This window comes from Tursiops truncatus, chromosome 17 (assembly GCF_011762595.2).
Source record: "Tursiops truncatus isolate mTurTru1 chromosome 17, mTurTru1.mat.Y, whole genome shotgun sequence".
NCBI classification, from domain to species: domain Eukaryota; kingdom Metazoa; phylum Chordata; class Mammalia; order Artiodactyla; family Delphinidae; genus Tursiops; species Tursiops truncatus.
In genome coordinates, this window is record NC_047050.1 from 45,474,890 (window position 1) to 45,491,252 (window position 16,363).

At 48.3% G+C, this 16,363-nt stretch overlaps 2 long non-coding RNA genes across 2 annotated transcripts in view; one reads left to right on the forward strand and one right to left on the reverse strand.

The window, feature by feature from the left end:
* Nucleotides 1–16,363, reverse strand: part of LOC109548269 (uncharacterized) — a 108,155-nt gene that overhangs the window by 14,415 nt on the left and 77,377 nt on the right. Inside the window, exons 3-5 of the long non-coding RNA XR_012327298.1 lie at nt 10,328–10,423; nt 8,467–8,644; nt 1,545–1,707 (exon numbers count right to left, since the gene is read on the reverse strand). This is a non-coding gene — a long non-coding RNA (uncharacterized lncRNA). The remainder of the gene's footprint in view (nt 1–1,544; nt 1,708–8,466; nt 8,645–10,327; nt 10,424–16,363) is intronic.
* Nucleotides 517–16,015, forward strand: LOC109548270 (uncharacterized). Its single transcript, XR_002174306.3, has 3 exons — nt 517–728; nt 12,271–12,467; nt 15,380–16,015. It is a non-coding gene; the product is annotated as an uncharacterized lncRNA (long non-coding RNA).

Genomic DNA, 16,363 nt, shown 5'->3' on the forward strand with positions numbered 1-16,363 from the left:
ACTGTTAAAAAAAAAAAAAAAAAAGGAGTGAAAAAATTTTTGGAAAGCACTGCCACCCAAGATACTGCTTCATTAGTATCAGTCTTGTTTTACTGTTTTCAAACTTTATAGGGACTTGATCTTTGATTTCTAAAACTCAGTGCAATATTGGCATCCTAATAACGTTTATTAATCAGGGCTCAACATATCTATAGCATTTCATTTCTTAACGAAAAAGTGTACAAGAAAATGCACACATTGAGCATGGCCGTGTCTTGGTCTACTCTGCTGCTTCTTGAAAACCACCCCCGCCCCCCATCTACCCAGGAAAGAGGAGCCCCTGCCCCCTTCACCCCCCTGGAGTTTGCAGGGGTCAAAGCTATTCAGTCCACGCCTTCTCCCTAGATGCCAGCACTCCCTGCCCAGATGGCCCCAAACCAACTCCAGGGCCCGTGCAGGGCCTCTTCTCTGGGCCGGTCCTCTGGAAGCCCTTGGTGGAGCTCAGGCCCCAGGCAGGCTGAGCAGCGCTGTTTGCGGGGGTGTGCATGCAGCTGGGGCTGGGCCCCGGGCCCTGGGCGTCTGTCTGCATCCGGAGAGCCTCTCTGGGTGTGCTGCGGAGCAGGTGGTGGGGGCCAGGTGTGAGGAGGTTGCCCCGCTCACACCCCACGTTCCAGGGCAGAACTCCAAGAAGTCTGAGAGTTCTGAATTTGATCCTGACCTCCCAGGGCATTAGGCAGTCGTTTGTCAAGGTAGGTAGACAAACCCTATTCTATTTAACATGTTGTGGGTTTAATCATTTGTAAAGCCTTGACATGCAGAACAAGGGCCTCTACTTGTACTCTTGCCCTGGACCCTGCAAACGTTCGAGGCCCACCTGACGCTAAGAGAGGAAAGTCACTTTTGCGATACCAGTGAGTAGACACCTTAGAGAGAAGAGATAAAAAGGAGGAGGTACAAACACAGTTTGTGTAATGGCAGCGCTTCCGCAGCCCATCAGAAGCATCGGGAGGAATTTTTGCGAGGCGACACCATCAACTAGGAAATACCGTTTCCGGCACTTCCTCCACTGCAGCCTTTCTCTCCTATGTTCTCAGTGGTGTCCGATGTAAAACGGGCTGGCCTCACATCAGATTCCAAGAAGTTCAAGGAAGTACAAGCCTTCTTGACTTAAGAAAATAATCTGACAAAACGGTTCTTTATTAGAAGATATTAAAATGTTTATAAACATATTCTTTGAATGAACATTATATTTCATTGATATATAGTGTGGGTGTTTGGTTACAACAGTGAGTGAAATCTGTTCCAAAAAATCTGGAAGCTTTTTGTTTTGTACTTCCGCGAAAGAGCTTCTGGGACCGTGTTCCAGGTTCTGTGTTGACATGGGTTTAAACCGTCATCTGTAAGCTCAACCGGCTTTCAAAGCTTTACCTCCAGCCCTGGCCTCTCTCCTGAGGGCAGCTCCATGTACCCACCCGCCCAGTCAACTTCTCCATCTCCCTCCCCACACTCAACATGGAGAGGCCCGTGTTCATTTCCCGTGGCTGACATAACAAATTACCGCATACCTGGTGGCTTAGAACAGCAGAAATTTTGTCTCTCACAGCTGTGGAGGCCAGAAATCTGAAGTCAGTGTGTCAGCAAGGCCACGCTCCCTCTGAAGGCTCTAGGGGAGAATCCTTCCTCGCCTCTTCCAGCTTCTGGTAGCCCCAGGTGTTCCTTGGCTTGTGGCTGCAATGAATCCAATCTGGGTATCCATCTTCACTGAGCCTTCTTCCCTCCCTTCAGTGTCTCTGCATCTCAAATCTCTTTCTGCCTTTCTCCTAGAACGCCTGTCATAGGACTTAGTGCCCGCCCTAAATCCAGGATGGTCTCTTCTCAAGATCCTTGACTTAATTACATCTACAAAGACCCTTCTTCCAAATAAGATCACCTTCACAGTTCCAGGGATTAGAACTTGGACATAAAATTCGTCCAAGTGGACAAACCAGTGATCAGCTCACTACAGCGTTTCATCAAAACCAGTTCCTGGGACTTCCCTGGCAGTCCAGTGGTTAAGAACCTGCCTTCCAATACAGGGGACGCGGGTTCAATCCCTGGTTGGGGAACTAAGATCCCACATGTTGCGGGGCAACTGCTGAGCCCACATGCTCTGGTGCCCACACGCCACAAATAGAGAGAAGCCCGCATGCCGCAAAAAAGAGCCCATGTGCAGCAGCTAAGACCCGACACAGCCAAATTAATTAATTAATTAATTTAAAAACAAAAAACCCCAGTTCCTTCTGCCGTCTCTGTCTGGGGGAGGGGTGGTACCCACGTTCCCAAAGTGGACATGGGAAGTCATCCCTGACCCATTCCCTCCTTTTCCCTCCCATCCAGACCGTCACCAAGGGCTGTCAATCAACTCCTCATAGCTCTGGAATCCATCCCCTTTGGTTTCCACTGGTTTCCACTGCCACCCTCGCTGGCCTTCTCTCTGTGTTTCAAACTCCCACCTCAGGGACTTTGCTTGAACTCTTGCCTCTCTGGAAGGCTCTGTCCCTCAAGCTTCACAGACAGGTTGGCTCTTTTCACAGAGCATTGAGCTCAAGTATCATCACTTCTGAGAGGGCTTCCCCTCCTGATCTGCCTCAAATAGGCTCCCAGTGACTCCGTCACATCTCACGGCTTTATTCTTCCCAAACTCCTTTGAACCATATTTGTAGATTTGTTCCTTTCTGTCTCCCTCACCACACACACACACACACACACACACACACACACACACACACACACACACACACACACACACACACACACACACACACACCCCCTACTTGAGGCCAGAGAGCCTTGTCTATGTGTTCAGGTCTGTATCCCTAGTCTTGAGACTAGTGCCTGACATGGAGTGTTTAATAAAAAGCTACTGAATAATAAAAAGCTACTGGATAAATGATTGATGCTTCAGTGCTTGCCTTTATCTCCTTTGTCTGTTCAAACAACCATGTGACCTTTTAACTGTCTCAGGTCAAATCTGATCACACTTCTCCTGGGCTTAAAGATCATTCACCATTTCCCACAGGATTGTTCTGGGTCCTTGGCTTAGCATTCAAGGCCCCCAGTGAGCTTGCCAGTGTACCCCAAACACTTCCTCAGACTTGCCCTCCAGTCACACTTAAGGACCGTTTCATGGCTCTGGTGCTGTGTCTTTGCACCCGATGTCCCCTCTCTGGTGTCATCCTCTTCTTTCAGCTTGGGGTCTGACTCTGATTCTTCACTCAAAACCCAGCTCCTGTGTCACCGACTCCACAAAGGCTTTTCTGACTTTTCCCCTCTGCCATCCTGGTACCATGTTTTTACTGTTGCATTTTCATACGATTGTCTCACTTGTTTTCTTTGCTGCTCCTCTGTTTGGTCTGACTTCCTGAGGATAACGGCCAGTGCTCATGTCCAGCACTAGCACTGTGACTGCTCTGGACCAGCATCCCTTTCTACTTCCTCCAACCCTGCAGCCCTCCTGCTGCCGTCTCAGCTCTGGGACCTCAGGCTGCATGCTCCTGGGAGCTTCATCAGGCTGCTGTTTGCCTCCTGGCATTGCCCTTGGGGCACCTTGTTTTCTAGAACTGCTTGTCTGGCTTCTAACTCACCCAGATGGCCTTATTCCCCTGCATTTACGTGGGCTCAGGTTCCATGGATTCCAGGTCCTTGCCAGCTCCCCTTGACCTGCTGCCAGTGACTAGTCTTCACTTAGTTGGAGCAATAGATGCTGAACCAGGGTTACAGGGTGTCCCAAAGCCAGGAAGATGAGTTTCAAAGAATGCAGAGAAGTGCAGCAAAGTAAGTTCCAAGAAGTGTCAATTTAGCAATCATGACTTCACTAGTGATCTCCGGAGGAAAGATATTCAGAGTCGTGATGAGAGAGGCCAGATCACAGGTGGCCAGCAGGAGACCGGGTGTGAGGACGTGGGAGCAGAGGGGTGGGTGCTCTTCAGCTGTGTGAGAGTAGAAGGAGAGAGAGGGGTGGTGTCTGAATCCGTTCAGGCTGCTCTAACAAAACACCACAGACTGGGTGGCTTATAGACAACAGAAATTTATTTCTTAGCGTTCTGGAGGTTGGAAGGCCGAGATCAGGGTGCCAGTATCATCTGGTTCTGATGAGAACTCTCTTCTGGGTTGTAGACTGCTGACTTCTCATTGTGTCCTCGCGTGGCAGAGAGCAGAGAGAGGAGGCAAGTGCTCCTATGACTCTTACAAGGTCACTAATCCCATTCAGGAGGGCGCTACCCTCATGACCTCATCTAATGCTAATTAGCTCTCAAAGACACACCTCCTAATGCCATCACATCTGGGGACAGTGAATCTTGGGGGGACAACATTCAGTCCACAACAGATGGAATGGCTGCTTAAGGGTAGCAAGGTTGAGACAATTTTGTGGTTGATGTTAGACTAGAGTGCCTCGAGCACCATAGAAGACTCTACTCATGTTCTCAAGGATCCCCTTACCATTTCTGGCATGCCCTCTGCCAGTACCTGTGTCACTGTTAAAGGTGAGGGTTTCTCAACCGCAGCTCTATTGACATTTTGGGCCAGAAAATTCTTTGTTAGGCTTGGGGTGGGGGGCTGGAGAGGAGGGTATCTGTTCTGTGTATTGTGATGTTTGGCAGTATCCCTGGTTTCTATCCACTGGATGCTATTAGCACCTCCACAACCAGTGTGACAATCAAAAATGTCTCCAGACATTGCCAAGTGTCCCCTGGGGGAACAATATCACCCCCAGTTGAGAACCACTGGTTTAAAGGTGTGGGAACCCACTTTGGCAAACACACGGCTGAGGGGGAGTGTCTGGGAAATAACAACCCCTCATCCTGTGTAGCCCTTGACCGATGCCTGACATACGGGGTATGAATGCCCCAGCTCCCTCACCCCTTCGCAGGAATACTTCGGAGGCACGTGTTCTGTAACGTTTTCCAGTTTGCCCTGCGGGATTCAGCTCCAGTGCTCACTGTGGTACTTGGCTTGCCATTGCTTTTGGTGACTTTCTTTTGCCGTATCACTCCTTCCCCACCCCACCCCCTTCACCTACGCAGTCCCTCCCACCTCAGGGTCTGCTTCTAGGGTGATCCACACTAAGACAAGAATGACTGAAAGTGGAGAAGTGATATCAGGAAAGAGAAAGAGATGAATAAGGAGACAAATAGAGCAAGGGAATGTACTGCATCGAGAATATAAGGAAAGAATAAGGAAAGAATGATTCTCTGAGTTCTATGGAAAGGAAGAGAAAATATGAAGGAGAGAGAGTTTGTGTCAGGGAGGAAGCTGTATCAGGGAGCAGTTTCTGTATGGCTTCAAATTCTCCAGTAAAACAAAAGATCAGGTCAGCCGCTAATGGTGAGGAAAAGGAGTGTAGCACTTTCCACTCTGTTTCAAAAAAAGTTACTGTTCTTGGGACTTCCCTGGTGGCACAGTGGATAAGAATCCGCCGGCCAATGCAGGGGACACGGATTCAGTCCCTGGTCCAGGAAGATCCCACATGCCGCGGAGCAACTAAGCCCGTGCGCCACAACTACTGAGCCCACATGCCACAACTACTGAAGCCTGCACACCTAGAGCCCATGCTCCCCAATAAGAGAAGCCACTGCAAGGAGAAGGCCATGCACCACAACGAAGAGTAGCCCCCGCTCGCCACAACTAGAGAAAGCCCACGCAGCAATGAAGACCCAATGCAGCCAAAAATAAGTAAAATTAAATCTTTAAAAAAAAAAAAGGAAGAAGAAGAAAACGTTACTGTTCTTCACGATGTAATAGGGCATGGTTAACTAAAAGGTTCCAAGCTCAAGTACTCTGGGGAAATTTGCATACTATTTGGTGCTTCATAATGTTTATCAGTGATTAAAAGTTCTGGTAAACTGTTTTTTTAAATTGATTAATTAATTTATTTGACTGCATCAGGTCTTAGTTGCGGCATGCAGGATCTTTCATTGCGGCACGTGGGCTCTTCACTGAGGCACGCAGGCTCTCTAGTTGTGGCACGCAGGCTCTCTAGTTGTGGCACGCGGGCTTAGTTGCCCCATGGTGTGTGGCATCTTAGTTCCCCAATCAGGGATCAAACCCACGTCTCCTGCATTGGAAAGCAGATTCTTAATCATTGGGCCACCAGGGCAGTCCCCTGATAAACTGTTCAACATGAGACCAGTTTAACACTTTTTGGAAATTTCAGCTTTACTGCAGTACAATAGACATATAAAATTGTAAGATGTTTGAAGTGTACATCGTGGTGATTTGATATAACTTTTTGTTCAACCTAGCATTTCCCAAATTTATGGGGGAACACTTTCCTTCCTTAACTTCTTCCAAAACAAAACACATGTAATCTCTGGGACACATTCTGGGAACCACTGTGTGAGGGCCCCAAGAGGAGGCTATTTGTGAGCCAGCCTAAAGGAGGTGGGGGTCAGCTAAGGACAGATGAGTTTGTTCATGTGCAGAATTAACACAATTTCCTGTTTTTGTTTTATCTATCGATATTAACGGACCTAGAGCAAAGAGCCCCTAGAAATGCAGCCAGCTTCCAAGAGGGTGAAGGTGACAGGGACAAGGGAGTTGGGTGTTAGTGACACAGTGTTGAAATTGCTGGCCTGGGCAGCTGAGACCTGACCCGGCTTCTCTTTTCACTCACCATCTTCTCCAGAGGACGGTGCCAAGGCCTCTGGGGACAGGGGGAAGGGGTGGACGATTCTGTGTGAGGCGTCACAAAGGAAGGGACCACAAAGTTGAGTCTTAAAGAGTAAACAGGTAGGTAGTTTGCTAGGTAGGTAAGAAGGGAAAGGACATTCCAGGCAAATGGCATAAAGGTGCAAAGGTGTGGAGGGGTAAAAGAAGGTGGCAGCTTCTAGAGCTGTTGAGAAATTCAGTGGCAAGAGCCACGGAAATATGGAGAGAACAGAGAAAGGTGGGCAGGGTGTCACAGGGCACAAACTATAGAGGGGGCTTTCAAATGCGGCAGGGAAAAAAGAGCATGGATAAAAGTTTTGTGCATTCATCATTTTTGATGTTTCCAAAGAGTTTATCATTACTTTCTAGATAATCTTCCTTTCTTGATTTGTATTTCCTCTTTAACTCAAGTTGTTTAGGATAAATTTTAAAAACATATTTCCAGGTGGTAGTGACTTTTTATCTTCTGTTGGTTACTAAATTCTAGTCTTACTGTATTACAATCAGAAGATTGTACTCTGCTTTTTGAAATCTATTAAGGTTTTCTTTATTTCCTAAAATATGGTCAATTTTGGTGAATTTTCCTCAGGCTCTTCTATTATCTATCTTTAGAGGAAAAAACTCCATATAAATTAGTTCTACCTTATTATTTATGTTATTTCGTTCTTTTACATGCTGTGTGTGCGTGTGTGTGTGTGTGTGTGTGTGTGTGTGTGTGTGTGTGTGCATCCACATCTACTTATTCTCTTATGGACCAAGAGTCCTGAATTAAATTCTATCTCCAATGACTTTCTATTTCTCTTTGAAGTTCCTGTAAAGAAGTTCTTAATCTTGGGAATACTGTGATCACATTAGTAATTTAGAAAAGGAAACTTGGGGGCTTCCCTGGCGGTGCAGTGGTTGAGAGTCCGCCTGCCGATGCAGGGGACATGGGTTCGTGCCCTGGTCCGGGAAGACCCCACATGCCGCGGAGCGGCTGGGCCCGTGAGCCATGGCCGCTGAGCCTGCGCGTCCGGAGCCTGTGCTCCGCAACGGGAGAGGCCACAACAGTGAGAGGCCCGCGTACCGCAAAAAAAAAGAAAAGGAAACTTGGGCAGCAATGTGGAGGAGGGTTTTGGGTGGAGATTGGAGGTGGCAGACTAGGAGTCTAGGCAGAGGTCATGGAGAAAGAAAAGGAGGTGACATACTGGCACAGAGAATCACCTGGACATGCGGGCATGCAGGAGGTGGAAAAGCCCGGAGGACCCAGGAGGCTCCAGCTGCTGCTTGATGATGATGCTAGTATCCAGGCTTGAAGGTGGGATAGGGTGAGTAGGGTGTCCTCACAAAGTATTGTAACAAGCTGTTGCTCATTTGACTTATCTCTATCTTCCCAGTAAGGGCAGGCCAGTGTCTGCTTGCTGTCTATTGTCTCCTCTGAGCCTGGCACAAGTGGCTCCTGGCACACAATGCAGGTTGCAAGATGGAATTTAATAAATGAATGAAACATTGTCACTGAGGTGGGTGTGAGGCCACCAGGGGAGGTGTCCAGCGGGTGGCAGGGCATGCAGGTCAGAGAGGGGTCATGGCAGCAAGTCCTGGGTGAGAGAGCATGCTCGCTGAAACAGGGGCTGGTGCAGGGTGGTGACAAAAGAAAGGGGTCAGGGTGGAATTGTGGTGGGATCAGGGGGCTGCCCTTTCTGCAAGGGACTCAAGTCTGCCTGAGGCCACGGCGCCCATGCACCGGGAATTAAGAGATCTGGGAATCTCTCCTTCTGTCAGAGGATTTTAGTTGTCTGTCCTTTCAAAGATTCGACCCACCTCTGTTTGTTGTCTGTTCTATCCACGTCACTTCATTGACTATTTCCCCACTTCTTCACCAACTCTTCTCCAGGTTATTTTTTTCTCTCCCTGTATTCTCCTGTCTCCTCTTGGATTCTTCATCCTCCAGTTCAGAAGACAGAGGGCCTGGGCTGTCCGCTGGCCCCTCACTGATCACCTGCAGGGTTTCAAGGCACTGCTCACCTCTCTGTGTCTCCAATCCGTCATCTGCAGTGTGTAATAAGACCTACCTTCCCCTGTCATACTACCTTTACACAGGCCTCTCTTTCTATAGAAATAAACTACTGTTTAATAGCAGTAAAGACTTTCGCCATCTTAAGCCAAAATTCTGTGGCGATTCATAGGACACTGCTCCTAAATGCTGTCAACTCTTCAGAATTCTTTGGGTGGCTGGGTGGGCTCTTCTAGGACAAAGCAGGCGTGGCCTCAGAAGGACGCCTCTAGCGCTAGGAGCACGCACTAACCCCCTCTGCCTTCCCAGCACTCCACCTGGAATGCCAAGGAGCTTGACAAACATTTGCTGAATAAATGAAAGGCGCTGTTCTCTATCGCATTAATATTCATTAAATGATAAAGTGTAAGAGATGAAGAGAATTCTTACAGACATAGTCTTTCCATGGGTTGGGAGGGAAGGGAGCATCCTCAATGAGAGGCTCAGCACCCAGAAGGCTACGCGGCCTGGGGTCTGGAGGGGGCAGCTGGAAAGGGTGCTCCTCTCTGGTCAAGGAGGGGAGCCCAGACTCCAGGAATGGGCCTATGGGTTTCCAGGAGGGACCCTCAGGAGAACCCTCCCTAGGAAGAGACTTCCAGTAACCACACCGATGGGATTAAGGAACCTCTCCCCTTGAGGTACCTGGACGCAGCTGGGCTTGACTGTAACTGGCGAAAAGTAACCTACAAACTTGGGAGTTGTGGCGTGTTATGAAAATCTTTTAAAATGAAGAAGGAGCTGCCTTCATGGCTGTTGAGAGCATTTACGGATCAGTTGGGGGAGATGGAAAGAACAGATTTTTGGGGTGAGGACACCCAAGCCCTGGGAAAGTGCTCTAGGGAGCAGAGCTTCCTCACTGTGGTCTGGGCTCCCCTGTGGGCATCAGTTTGCTGTGAGCCTCCTGACTCATGTGTAGAAATCATGCATGTGTAGCTATGTGCATTTGGGGTGGGGGGCTGAAGAGTCTATGGCCAAGGAAAGACCCAGGCGTCACTGACCACGCTCTGCCACAGCCGAACGAGTCTGCGAGATGATGCTGTCCCCGTCATCAGTTCCGCGCCCAGAAACCCACCTTCTTGGGACAATTTTCCCCACCATTTCTTAAATCTCCCACTTTATTTCTTCAAGGCTCTTTCCTGGGAATTTCCTGGCGGTCCAGTAGTTAGGACTCTGCACTTCCACTGCAGAGGGGGCTCGGGTTTGATCCCTGGTCGGAGAACTAAGATCCCAAATGTCATGCGGTGCAGCCTGAGAAAAAGGCTCTTTCTCATTTTTCTGGACTCTAGTACTTTCTGGCTCCCCAGGGACCTCGATCCATCAGCAATCTTCTTGATTGCCCGTCAGTTTCTCTATCCATTGGCTTCCTCCGTGTTGGGCCTGACATGCTCAAATCCCTTCCCCATGGAGTGTGGCTGGGAGAGGGATTCCTTCTCTTCCGTTCCCTATAGCTGTCTCTTTCTTCCCTTCCCAGACAAGCTCTGGAAAGACTTGTGAACATTTGTTATCTCTACTTGTCTCTTATTCAGATTTCAGCCTGATCCTGTTTTCCATCTTTTTCCTCAGAAACCTCTCTCCAAGGTCATCAGTTTGCCAAATCCAATTCCAACGGAACCCACTTTCCAAACTTACCTTACTTGTCCTCTTTGCAGTATTTCACATCTACATTTCCTCCTCCTTGACGTTCTAAGGAGGGTGAATATATAATTCATCTTCCAAACTGGGCCACTGTTCAAAGTGAAAAAGGGCGCTCATTAATTATTATGCCAGGCTGTCCTAAACCGAGACTCCCCCAGGCAAACTCAGACTTATGGTCTTCCTTCCTCCAAAACCTCCCTCTCCCTTCTCTGGATGCTCATCCTCAAGCTCCTTTAGGGGATCCTTTTCCTCCATCCTCTCCTTAAATGTGCCCTGGACACTCCTCCGTTCTCATGCTACCATCTCCCTGTATGATGTTATCCGCCCGTGGCTCAATCCCTATCTGTCTACAATATCTTGATTTCTATACTCCACATACAAACCCAACTGCTGAATAGAAGTCTCTACCTGGTTGTCCTAGAGGCAACTCCACATCTATATCTAAAACCATACTCATTATCTTTAAGCCCAAACATGCTCCCTTCCTGTGGATGAATGGTAGAGGGAGGAATATGAAGGAAGCGGTGATTAAGAACATAGCTTCTGCAATCCAAGTGTCCATTGACAGATGAATGGATAGAGAAGATGGAGTATATATACACAGTGGAATATTACTCAACCATAAAGAAGAGTGAAATAATGCCATTTGCAGTAACATGGATGGAACCAGAGATTATCATACTAAGCGAAGTCAGAGAAAGACAAATATCATATGATATCACTTATTTGTGGAATCTAAAAAAGGATACAAATGAACTTATTTATAAAACAGAAACAGACTCACAGACATAGAAAACAATCCTATGGTTACCAAAGGGGAAGGGGAGGGAGGGATAAATTAGTTTGGGATTAGCAGATACATACTACTATATATAAAACAGATAAACAACAAGAACCTACTATATAGCACAAGGAACTGTATTCAATAACTTATAATAACCTATAAAGGAAAAGAATCTGAAAAAGTATATATATATTTATGCATATGTATAAATGAATCACTTTGCTGTACACCTGAAACTAACACAACATTGTAAATCAACTATACTTCAATAAAAAAAAAGAACATAGCTTCTGGAGTTATGACCACCTGGGTCCAAAGCCACATCCTAACCTTGCATATTATGGTATTTATTTAACCTCTCCAAGCCTCAGTTTCTTCACCTGTAAAATAGAGACAAAATCGCCAATGTCATGGGTTGAGACAAATAATGACAATGAGACAATAATGACAATGACAGATATTAAGAGGGCACCATATGAGCCAGGCACTTCTATGTGGCTCACAGGTATCACTTCATTTCATCCTCATGACAGCTCAGTGAGGCAAGTGCCATTATTATGCCTATTTTACGGATGAGGAACCAGGGGCCCGGAAAGTTTAAGTGACTTTCTCTGTGTCAGTGGCTGAATTGGAGTTCAAATTCAGGCAAGTCTGGTTCTAGAGACATTTTCTCAATCACCTCGGTGTTCTGTGTGTACCAAGTGCTTGGAACAGTATCCAACAAGTAATAAGTGTTTGGAAAATTATTTCCATCCTCCATCCAGTCCAGCAAGCTGTCTACTCAGGAGGAGGCCTGTTTTCCTCATCCATCCTCACTCTACATCTGCAAGTCCGGTCAACTATACCTTAAAATGCTATGTGTTTTCCCAGACTTTACTTATTTGTAATTCTTTTTTTAAATTTATTTTATTGAAGTATAGTTGGTTTACAATGTTTTGTTAGTTTCCACTGTATAGCAAAGTGATTCAGATATATATATATATATATATTCTTTTTCTTATTTAATTATTATTCTATATTCTTAGTTCATTGTTCAAGACGTCTTGATATTTGAGAAGTCAACTACCAGAGTACCAGGTATGAATGGAAAGGCCCAGATGTCTGCATAGTTTGAGGTTTTCCTTCCAAACCTCCATTCTGTTTGCTTTCTTAGAACCTTGCTGCATTGCTACGAAAACAAGCCTGGGCCTGCCTGCTGGAGGATGAGAGATGCTATGGAGCAGAGATGAGCCATCCCAGCTGAGGCCACCCTGACCAACCAGTGCCCAGCCAAACCAGGAGCTGACCACAGACCCAAGACCAGAGGAGCTGCCTAGCTGAGCCCAGACCAAACTGCTGACCTGAAGAAAGGTAAGCTAAATAAATGGCTTTTGTTTTTGACCACTAAATTTTGGAATAGTCTGTTATGCAGGAAAAGCTAACTGGTATACTTAGATACTGTATTAGTTGGCACAGGCTGCCATAACAAGATGCTGCAGGGCCTTCCCTGGTGGCGCACTGGTTGAGGGTCCGCCTGCCGATGCAGGGGACGCGGGTTCATGACCCGGTCTGGGAGGATCCCACATGCCACGGAGTGGCTGGGCCTGTGGAGCCATGGCCACTGAGCCCGCGCGTCCGGAGCCTGTGCTCTGCAACGGGAGAGGCCACAACAGTGAGAGGCCCGTGTACCACAAAAAAAAAAAAAAAAAGATGCTGCAGACCAGGTGACTTGAATAACAGAAATTTATTTTCTCATAGTTCTAGAGGCTAGAGGTCCAACATCAAGGTGCCAGCAGAGTTAGTTTCTGGTGAGACCTCTCTTTCTGGCTTATAGATGGCCCTTTCTCGCTGTGTCCTCACGTGACCTTTTCTCTGTGTGAGCCTAGAGAGAGAGATCTCTGGCGTCTCTTCCTCTTTGTATAAGGATATCAGTCCTATCAGATTAGGGCCCCGAACTTATAACCTCATTTGATCTTAATTACCTCCGTAGTGTCCCTGTCTCCATATACGATAGCATTGGGGGTTAGGGCTTCAACATATGAATTTGGGGGCACACAATTCAGCTCATAGCAGGTATCAACCATCAAGTGGAAGTAGAAGCCATGAGAGCTGCTAAGATCACCTGACAGGAATGTGAGGGCAGAGGAGATCCATGAACCAAGGACAGACTCAGGGTCCCCACAGCCTTCCTGGGACCAGTGGCGGATGAGAAGCCCGGAGACAGAGAGGGGAAGGCAGAGGAAGTACAAGGAGAACAAAGGGACTGATAAGGAAGCACAGAAGCCAAGCCATCCACAGTTTCACAAAGCAGGATGTGATTAACAAAGTCAAGGGCAGGAGGCAGAGGTCAGGGACTGAGACATGCCCACTGGTCTTAGCCAGGTCCTTGGTGACCCCGACAAATGTCAGAACTATGGTAGAGCCAGAAGCCACATCCCTGAGGAACAGAAGGGAGATAAGGAAAGGAACAAGCTGATAAAGGATGCTTCTGAGAAGTTTGGATGAGAAGGGACAAGAGAAATCAAGAACATAGAATCAAGAAGAGATTTTTTTAGGACAGGAGAAACAGGAGTCTCTTTATAGGCTGAGAGGAATGAGCTAGAAACAGGGAGAGGTTCATAATGATGGAACAAAGTTTGGAGGAGGCAGAGAGGGCAATGACAATAACTAGCCTTTGTTAGCATTTGCCTGTGCCAAGCTCTCTGTGTGGCCTATCTCGTTTAATCCTTCATTAACTCTGTGAGGTAAAGGCAAGCGAGTGTCATCCCATTTCACTGATGAGGAACTGAGGCACTGAGGAGATTAAGAAATCTGCTCAAGATCACATAGCCAGTAAGGGATATATATGGGATTGGAACCCTGGCAGCCTGACTCCATAGGCTGGGGGATTTGACCTAGATTTTGGCCTGCTTCTAAAATTAACAGGAAAGCAGTGGGGTGGCAGTAGCAGAATTGGTAGGGAGCGAGAATTTGATGGAAATCATGTGATCCCAGTGGCTTCAATTTTTTTTCCAGTAGTAGGAGACAAGAGGCTAAGCATTAGACTTGGGGTCGGAAGGGAGCATGGAGAGAGTGACGAAGACCCAGAATAGTAAGTGGTTTAGACCCAGGACTGCTACATGTGCTGGCAGGTGGCACCGAGATGGGAGTCTGAGTCCATAGCAGTGCCAGTGCTGTGGTGGGGGCCTTTTCCCAGCAGTGTTCAGGAGCCAGGAGCAGGCAGCTGGGGCACCCTGGCACCTGCTCTGGGCTGGGAGGCTTGCCAAGGGGTGTGTCACCAAAGGACGGGAAAAAGGGCAATGGGTGCTGGCGAGCATCCGTCCTTCCTGACCTCGCTGTATTTGAAGGTACGGATGGTCTGAGCCCCATCCCACAGCAGTTACACCTGAATCTCTGAGCAGGGGTCTGGCCTGCTGTGTGTTCATGGTCCCCAGTGAGGATCTGATTCCAGTCTAGCCTGGAGTTCAAGCGAGTCCGAGAAGGTAGGAAGCAAGAGGGGCTGATAGGGTATAAAAAGTAGAGGGAGGGAGCGAGGGGTTTCGGGGCAGGGTGCCAAGGAAGGTGAAAACGGAGGTGTGAGTGCTGACAGGGGTGGAAGGATGCCTCAGGGTCTGCACTGTACTGCTGGGAGGGCTTGAGGGGCTGGGGGAGGATGAATGGTGGGAGGTTTTCACACCCTCATCCACGCCCATATTCCTGCTGGCCAAAACTGAACGGAAGTGTCTCAGAACTTTCCCTTTGTCCTTAGAATAGAGACCTCTGAGGGGCTAAAATAGGGGAGGCCTCAGAAGCTGCCTAAATGGAATTTTCTCTCCATGTGACCCCAGCACAGCCAAGAAGACCCACACAGGGGTGCCATCAGGAGTGGGTCATCTGTTGGATGTGAAGTATCTTCCACGGCTGAGGGACTCTTCAGGGAAAGGGCTAGGATGACCAGAAATGGGGGAAATGTGTGTTAATTTTATCCAGCCCGTGTTTATTGAGCTCCTAATATATGCCAGGCGCTATCTGAACAAGACAGGTAATGTGATCTTGTGTGGCATCTCCCACAGCACATTCTCCAGGATGGTAACAGTGTCGCGTTTGTAAAAAGCGGTGGGGTTCCCAGGTGCAAATAAGTTTGGGAAACACTGGGTTAGAGAGAGTTAAACAGATTTAACTCACTGCAGGACTTCTCAGAGCCTTTAATCTGTCAATATGCTCCAAGACATTCCACAAAGTGGAGCTGAATCTAGAGTACTTCCCTGGCATGCTTAACCACAGGTTTCTCTCATTCCTGGCAGATCTACGGGAACAAATGATCCACGGAATATGCTTTGAGAAGTGTAACGTGGTAGCAAAGTTCAGCTTTGAAGTCACAAGACCTGGCTTGCTCCGCCATGTGGCCTTAGGCAAGTTGCTTAAGTCCATTTTCGTTGCGTCCATTTTCCCATCTGCAAACAAGAGCTCAATCATAACATCTCCCTTGTGCAGTTGTCAGGGTTAACTAATGCCTGTGAAGCCTTGAGTGCTGTGCCTGGCACCCAGAAGCCACTCACTGAAGGACACCAGCCTGGTTTGAGAGATCCTTATGTCTGCTCTAAAATTCTATAACTCGGGCTTCCCTGGTGGCGCAGTGGTTGAGAGTCCGCCTGCCAATGCAGGGGACTCGGGTTCAGGCCCCGGTACGGGAAGATCCCACCTGCCGCGGAGCGGCTGGGCCCGTGAGCCATGGCCGCTGAGCCTGCGCGTCCGGAGCCTGTGCTCCGCAATGGGAGAGGCCACATCGGTGAGAGGCCCGCGTACAGCAAAAATAAATAAAATAAAATAAAATTCTATAACTCGTTGGCCTAAAAATCCCTAACGGGGGGCCAGGGGTCAGAGCTTCCTTGGACACAAGACTCAAATGCCTGTCGAAGCCTGTGACTGGACCAGGAAAAGGGCAGTCATGGGGGATGGGGGGAGGGGGGAGGGAAGGAGTGGAGGACAGGGGAGGGGAGGTACTTCTGCTTCCATTCCCATCAGCAAGAGGAGGCACTAGGAATCTGCGGTTGGCTTCCTGGAGAGGGTGGCGACAGGGAGGGGAATGGCCCACCAGCCACCTCTGCCCCTCAAGGCCCCAGGATTGCGAGATGGTCCGAGTAGGCCAGGCAGGTGTGGAGCAGCTGCAGGATTTGGCCTGGGGCCCAACCTTGTCCTTCCCGGAGGTGGCCGCTGGCAGGAAGAGGTTACCAGAAAAGCTCAGCAGCCGCCGTCTCAGGCTGACGTCAGCGCCTTGGGAGGACTTC